This window comes from Hermetia illucens, chromosome 3 (genome assembly GCF_905115235.1).
Source record: "Hermetia illucens chromosome 3, iHerIll2.2.curated.20191125, whole genome shotgun sequence".
In the NCBI taxonomy this organism is placed as follows: Eukaryota; Metazoa; Arthropoda; class Insecta; order Diptera; family Stratiomyidae; genus Hermetia; species Hermetia illucens.
The window spans coordinates 141247184-141255337 of NC_051851.1; the positions used below are offsets into that span (position 1 = coordinate 141247184).

The window sequence follows — 8154 nt, forward strand, 5'->3', positions numbered from 1 at the left end:
AGCACTTCATTCGAGACCGTAACGGTACACTACAGTACACTGTAGGAGGCAATGCGGTCAGCATTGCACTCGCCCAAGATTATTACCCTGATTTGACACAGGTACTCATTCACAGCTGAGTCGACTAGTATCTGACGTCAAATCACGATACAAATCCCACTGCCACCAGTGAGATTCGAACCGCGACTGAGCCTTGTGATCTAACCACTCAGCTATCGGGACACTATCAGACACAAATCATACTTACTTGATTTTAACAGCTAAATGGGGACGGAGCCAATATTCAGGCGATACGTTGGCTCCCATAGCTTACATCTAAATACAAATGATAATGAATTGCGGATTATTCAATTAGCAGTGTCACACGAAATGGTTGTTGGAAGTACCTGGTTTGCGCGGGAAGCAGTCCACAAACATACGTGGGCTCCTCCATACGGGACCACTTTCAACCAAATTGACAACGCGTTGATCGCCACCTCTCAGCCTTAATGAATGTCAGAATATATAGGGGGGCCAATATAGACTCGGATTACTATCTCGTTGACATAGTGCTCCGAGCTCGAAAAACAACACCACCCAGAATCCCCTCTGACAATTAGGTGAGAGTTAACACTGACGCCATCCACAACACCGCCCTCCGCAACACCTATAAGAGGTAAATGGATGCCGGAATAACGGCAGTCAACAGAGATGCTGGAGATGAGGCATCAACAAATGATCTTCACAATCACCTTAAGAACGTTATCATAAATACGGCCACAAACATACTGGGCCCCAGCTGCAAAAAGAGTCGGAACGGCTGGCTTGACGATGAATGTAAACTAGCAACGGAACGGAAGAATGCTGCATACCGAGTAATGTTGCATTCTTAAAGGACGCGGGTACGCGCGGAGACTTATCACGAATTCTGAAAAAGGAAGCCTGGGAAAACCAACAGATCTGTGAAGTGGAAAAGTACAGGGAGCCACCGCACCAGGCGCGCAAGGCTCCAGGCAAATCAGCATACATCAGATTTTCTCTCTGCAGTGTCTCCGGCAAGCGATGGAAAAACTGTTGGAATATGGATAACAGTTGCACCATCTATTCATCGACTTTAAAGCCGCCTGTGATAACATAGCCAGGGTAAAAATATACACGGGCATGAGAGAATTCGGTATCCCGACAAAACTGATAGGACTGACTAGGCTGACCCTGACCATTGTGCGAGGCCAGATAAAAGCAGCAGGATTACTCTCAATACCATTCGACATCAACAAGGGTCTACGATAAGGGGATGCCCTATCATATGTCCTCTTTAACCTGGCCCTCGAGAAAGTGATCCGTGATGCTGAGGTAAATGCAAGAGGTACGATCCTCTTTAAATCCACCCACCTACTGGCCTATGCTGACGATATCGACATCATGGGAAGAACGACCCGAGACCTACAAACTGCCTTCATCCAGACCGAACAGGCGGCGAGAGATCTTGGGCTGCACATCAATGAAGGCAAAACAAAGTATATGGTGGCAACATCTGCACCGAAAACCAAACAACCAACAACATCATACCGCACTGGTAAAACGGGAAGAATAAAGATAGGAGGCTACAACTTTGAAACCGTTGATAATTTCTCCTATCTAGGGTCGAAAATCACAACCGATAACAGCTACGACGATGAAATCCGCGCAAGGTTGTTGGCAGCCAACAGAGCTTATTTCAACTTACAAAAACTGTTCCGCTCGAAACGTCTCACCATAGGGTCAAAGCTCTTACTGTACAAGACAATGATCTTGCCAGTCCTTATGTGTTCCTCGGACACTTGGGTTCTTAGTAAGAAGAATTGCGAACTCTTGGCCGCGTTCGAGAGAAGAATCCTCCGATAGACGATAGACGATTTCGTAGCCTATATAACGACGAAATTTATGAGCGATACCACGACCGTCTGGTTGTGGATAAAATTCGGCTCACCAGGTTACGGTGGACGGGTCACTTAATCAGTATGGATGAGGATGATCCAGCCCGGAAAGTCTATAAGGGCAATATACATGGTAGAAAAAGAAGGCTGTATAGAAGTGACAGATGCAAGAGCGAACGTAGGCGACCAGCAAATAGTGATGCCTGTCGAGGACGATGTCAATGCCTCTCTTATTACGCACATCCAGAACACTCATAAATTTGCCGAAGGAGAGAGAGCGCCAGAGCCCCACCTAGCTTATATCTCTGGAATTCGGAATTATTCGGATTGAAGGAAGCGAGCATTCTGGGAACTTTCGATACCTTTGTTGAAGAGCGTGGCCCCATTCCATAGACCAAGTATGGGACGTTTTCTATAGTGAAAGGTCTAGGCCGTGAGCTTAGCAACCAGCAGCAGTAAAGTTTCGAAATTTGCGGTTTGCTAGCCCACAAATGTCTATCCCATGATCTAGCCATTCTGATTCTTATTCAATAACCCAAAAATACCCTAGCCTCTTAGGCCTTGGTGCACTTTGTTTCCAACTGATCACCCTAATGCTAGTGCACTTTCAAGCTCCACAACTTAATGATATCAGTTTTTAGAGATACTACTCATTTAGGAGCATAAAAAACCTATATAGTATCCTCTTTCTCATTATCTTTTTTTTTTTGGTAAGCTTACAATAGCGCGAGTGGCCTGGTCTGATTATGCTTCAGGTTAAAGTTGCATAATTCGGAAACTCCTCATACGACCTATTCGTGGTGGCCGCTGGAAACCGTCTTCGGGCGGGCCAAGAGTGTGTAGGGCCGGGCTGGGAGTAGGCTCATACAACTGACGAGGATCTGCTTGTCTGCTGGTCATGCGTTAGGGGCAAGTAGATCTGGCAGGAGCATGGCCTGAAGCAACAGCCCGGGGATCGTCCTCCCTGCACCGGAGAAGGTGCTAATAGGACCCCAAGCGAAGGTGGAACAGCATACGCCGAGGGCTGCGTGGCCAATAGGGAGCTTGGTCTTTAGTATGCGAACTCTGAATACCTTGGGCACCTTCAGTTTCAAATAAAACCCTTACCCTGGTGGCCGGGCCAGCCAGGGTGGACATTCTTCCCGGACTACTCGTGGGACCAAGACATGCACTCAATTATCCAAAAAACAAAAAACAACGATAGAATAAGAGGGGGTGATGCCAGGCGCATCATCGGAAGACGAGCTGCTGGCCTCCAGCCAGGAGACAGTAGCCGTCGAGAGCAGTACACTCAGTGCCAGCCGTAGCACCGTTGTGCTGAAACCAACCGCAGGGACCTCCCGGAGCGAGGCGGCAGACGGACTAGTGGCATCCAGCTTGGAATCTATTGCCGTCAAGCTGGGTGTAGCGAGTACCCGACATAGTACTTCTAACCCGAAGCCCTCAGCGTCGGGCATCCCTCGAAAGCAAAAACCGATAAGAATGTCGGTCGCCGGAAACCGGCCAAGAAGCGAAGGTCCACTGGTGTCCTGCTCAAGAGCCAGTACCAGAAGGTCATGCATATTCTCAGCAAGATTGCTAAGAATAAGGAGGCTGCTACTGTCGACGCGCGGGATGAAAAAGACCTCGCTAAATACCAGGCGCTTGTTGATGAAAACAATAGCAAACGCCTGGCTGACGAGCAGAAGGCGAAGCCCATCGCTTTAAAACGCAATCGATCTTAAGACGAAGTCGAGCAAGAGAAGAAGCGTAGCATAGTGGACAAGAGCGCAGACGCTAAGCAACATCCGAAGGAAATTGCGCAGCAACCGTTAGCCGACGGGCCACGAACTGCGAAGCCCTTCAGCGACGTGGCCAGGAGCCACTTACGTGTGGCGCTGGTGGGTGGCAATTCTGCTAGCGGCAAACTAGCGCTGGAGGTGTGGACCAATGTTGAGGCCAGGCTGCCGGGCATGGTCTATGAATATCTCCTGAACACCGGAGGCAAACCCCCGGGACTCATCCCCCACTTTGATTCATCTCAGGTGGTCCGTGGGTTCCACGTAATAGCTTGCATGGACTAGTTCTCTAAGGACTTTCTCGGTTTATGTGTCGCTAAGATCAGCGACGCCTGGGAGGTTGTTAAGCTCACGATCATCCCTTACGACGAGATTCCCAGGAGACTGGTCGCTTGCATCTGGTTGCCGAAGATCCGTATGGATAAGGACAAGCTCGTCCAATTTCTGCGCCTTCACAACAGCGGGATTCCCATTTACGACTGGGTTGTTATCAAGGAGGAGCAACCTTAGACAAACAGCCTGCGTATACTACTCCGTATAAACGAGGAGTGCCTGGAGGCACTGAAAAAGGCCGACTATAAAATGTGATTCGGAGTCAGGAATGCAAAGGTAAAAGTGTTACGTTCTGCAAAACCGAACGACGACCTAGACCCAATCGACGCCGCCAACGAGCTGTTAGAGGAGATGACGATCGACGGGGACTGACGAACCCCCCACGGAAGCAGATCAAGCTGAGGGTTACGCAGATAAATCTGCAGCACTCGAAGTGCGCCTCGGCTAATCTGCTTGTCTTCCTCTTAGAGGTCTCTGGGCGAGGATGGTTCTCTGGATGTACACCGATGTAGTGCGTCCGATCCTGACGTACGGCTCTATTGTATGGTGGCAGGCTTTGAAGAAAAAATACAATAGAATGAAGCTTAATAGGATTCAAACAACCGCGTGTGCGGGTGCTACTGGGGCTCTGCAGTCCTGCCCGGCAGATGCTCTTAATGTACTCCTGCATCTCCTCCTCCTACACCTCCACATTAAATACGTTGCAGCGTTCAGTGCCGTCAGACTACGTGAGTCCGGATGCTGGGCAGCGAAGTCCTACGGCCACAGCAACATCCTAGATGAAATACCTCGGGAAATCTGGGCATCCCCTACGGACTATGTCACACGCATGCTGAACTTCCCAGAAACTTTGCTGTGAGCCTTCCAACCAGGGCAAAGTGGAAGACCGGCGGAGTGTTGCAAGACTATGATACAGTATTCTTTACGGACGGATCAAAGATGGCCTATGAAGTCGGCGCGGGGGTTTTCTGGAATACACATGGTGTATCCAAGTCGTATGGTCTCCCAGGTTTCGCCAGTGTATTCCAAGCGGAAGTACTGGCGATATTGGAAGTCTGTCGATGGTTGGAGCGTGATTCGAGTACTAAGCATAACATAGGCATCAAGACCTTGTACTCAACGACGACATCTTCCCGGCTGGTGGGGCAGGGCAGAGACGCGCTTAACCATCTGGGCGGCACGCTCAATGTCACTCTCCTCTGGGTTCCCGAGCATAGGAACATAGAAGGGAATGAGCGGGCTGACGGATTGGCCAGGCAAGGCTCTGCTCTTGGCAGTCCTTCGGCGAATACAGTCGGTGTTCCGCTGGCGGCTGTCGGGGGCCGAGTCTACTCGCACTACCTAGCAGCCGCGGGCCTGAGATGGCGAAGGCTTACAAGCTGTGCCAAGTCAAGGAGAATTTGGCCCGCTGATAACATAGCCCGATTACGAGAGCTCCTCTGCCAGACGCGTGCAAATGCATCCAAGATTACGGCGGTCTGCACGGGGCACTGGCCCATAGGGGACCATGCCGCTAGGCTCGGCATACCCTACAACTCGCATTGCCGAAGCTGCGGAGAAGGAAGGGAAACCCTCATGGAATTTCTCTGCGATTGCCCAGCTCTGGCTAGAGTCAGGCTGCGGACATTGGGTAAACCATTCTTTGGGGACCTCAGAGAGATTTCTAGCTGCAGGGGGGGAGAGCTGCTTTCCTTCGTGAATGCTACGAGCCGGCTTTGAAGATCCGAGACGGCTGGACTGTGCCTCTCTGCTCCCATAACAACAGTCGCGGTCTTAGGAGTCTATGGCATCAAAACGGCGCCCCAAAAGTGCTAATTGGGCTCCTCGGAGCGGCCACTGATACCTACCTACCCCCTACAATAGCGGGGCAAGCATAAGGAAACACAAAAGCATCCATGACGCAAATAGAATTCGAACTCGGGTACGAAATCAAGAAGCCGACGTTCAACCAATTCACCCACCACAGCCTCGTATGGTTTCTATCAATCCCTTCTAGATGCCCACTGGAAGTTAGTCCTGGAAAGAAGTAGGTGTAGATAAAATTAGAAGTCTAAGGCCAGTCTTGAAGATCACCATCAAATCTATTTGTTCTTTCCAATGTGATAAACTTGGTTTTCAGAATAATTAATGCAGGCATTGAGGGATGCAAATGCTATCTAAATTTCAGGTGCGTCTTCTATAGGCAAAGCGACAAAATATCCGAATCAAAGCCGTATTGCCCACTTTACTTCACTGGAACTGGGCTAACGTTCCAAAAACAATCCAAATTTACCATTCACTTCTAATTTTCATCCGAAACGCAGCGCAAATGCATGCAGCCATGATCTTTACGATTTCGATGCAAATCGCCATATCCAGAGAAGCAACTTGCATCAAACTCCGAGAATGGTAGAACCTAAAAAAGCCCCGTCAACGCCAGCCAAACTAATCGCCTACATTTGCATCACCTCTACGAGGCCCACTTGTTGCAAGCCCCCTGAGTCACGCTACTTCTGCGTAGTTTGTATTTTAGGCTGGCAGCCACCAGGGACCACCGATTCCGCACGGATCGTGAGCAGAACTCGCTCCCAGTGCACGTCGGTCGTTGCATTGCCCAACCGAGAACAATGGCGAGAGTTGCATAAAAACAATCAGCTTCTGCATCCCAGCCGTCCACCCCCACCCCGGCAGCCCAGGCAACCTGAAACGAGTACGGGTCCATGCAAAAACAACAAGGGCGACTTACATTCAATCCTCGCGTGCTACTGTTGCGATTCCACGACACACGCTATTCGTAAACAAGGGCCGGGAGCATCATCTGGGTCCAGCCGCGAGATGCAGCCTCCGAGCAGGCATCCGATTAGGTCCGGGCAGAATTGCACAGCGCTGGAGCCCGGCGGGCCAGTGTCGCCTAGTCAACAAGAAAGTTGCGCTGTTACCCTTTCCGTCGTCGGCTCAGGCAGCGTCTAACTGTACATGTACCGAGTTGCGGCCGCTATTGCACCATAAACCGTGGGGACCCGCTCTTGCAGCTTCGACTAGCACTAGGTGCACTGGATGCACTGCGGACACGACGGGGGCGCGCACGGGAAAGACACTAGGCAAGAACTATACAAGACGATGCACTGGAACAATCGCAACTGGGGTCACAACTCACTTACTCCACTGACTCCTCTGTGTATGCCCACGGATCCACGTTCGAATTCTCACCTTTCGCGCCTTTTTCAACCTTTCCGTTGCGGTACTATTCACACCTGCAGCACTGACCTTTCGCACGCACACAACCTGGAGGAGCAAAACCTTAATTCGCACTCGGATTAGATTCAAAGGACACAACACGCACTTCCAGGACTGGATTATCCGTCGCCGCTTGAAAACAAAATCCTTTTTACGCTCGCATCTAGCAACAAAACGCAACTCCACAGTAACCGCTACACGGCACTAACCGACTGGCGGACAAATGACTTGAACGTGACGACGCAAGAAAGCGAACTAACCTGGCGACTGGCAGCTGACGTACATGGACTCCGCTGGCCCCAACCGATTCCACCGTGGGTCACTCGCGGGCTCCATCTACTTCTTGCACCAGCAACATCAACAACCGCACACGGGACAACACCAGGTAGCAACAAGTTGCATGGGTGTGCGCACGACGTGTGGAGACCGTCTGGAGACTTATGACCAACATGAGGCGTGTGGATAGCGGAGACACTTTGTTGGTGGGAAATGTTGCAGATCTGTTTGTTATGTGTTGCCGGAGACAGAATGCAGATAGTTGCTGGGCGCTTGTTGCTTCACCACTTCAATGCGCAAATGTAGAAACATACTCGAAACATTGTCGTTAGAAAGTAGTTGTACAGCTGTATGTGCATTCAAATTCGAAAGAAATGGATTCATTTGAATGTTTTTGTTGTTTTGAAGGAAGTTTTCTTTAAAGTGCAAATGTCACATTTAATATTTGTTTCTGCATGTTTATTTCTTGGGTGTATTAAGCATTGTGTAACAATTATACAGAAGTTTGCAACTGGAGTCGATTGAAGGAATTAATCCGAATAAGTAATTAATATTTCTTTCTGTGAGCCTTTATTTATTTTGAAGTAACTGAACTTGTGGTAAAGCAACTGGAAACTATTGATATGTGGCTCTCCAGGATCCAAGTCTTTCGTCTA

General features: G+C 49.7%; 1 protein-coding gene across 3 annotated transcripts in view; it reads right to left on the reverse strand.

Moving 5' to 3' along the window:
• Positions 1-7684, reverse strand: part of LOC119652405 — a 421555-nt gene extending 413871 nt beyond the window's left edge. For all 3 annotated transcript variants that reach the window (XM_038056518.1, XM_038056515.1, XM_038056517.1), the window contains exon 1: positions 6732-7684. The gene's annotated coding sequence lies outside the window, so the exon portion shown is untranslated. The remainder of the gene's footprint in view (positions 1-6731) is intronic.
• Positions 7685-8154: the final 470 nt, after the last annotated feature.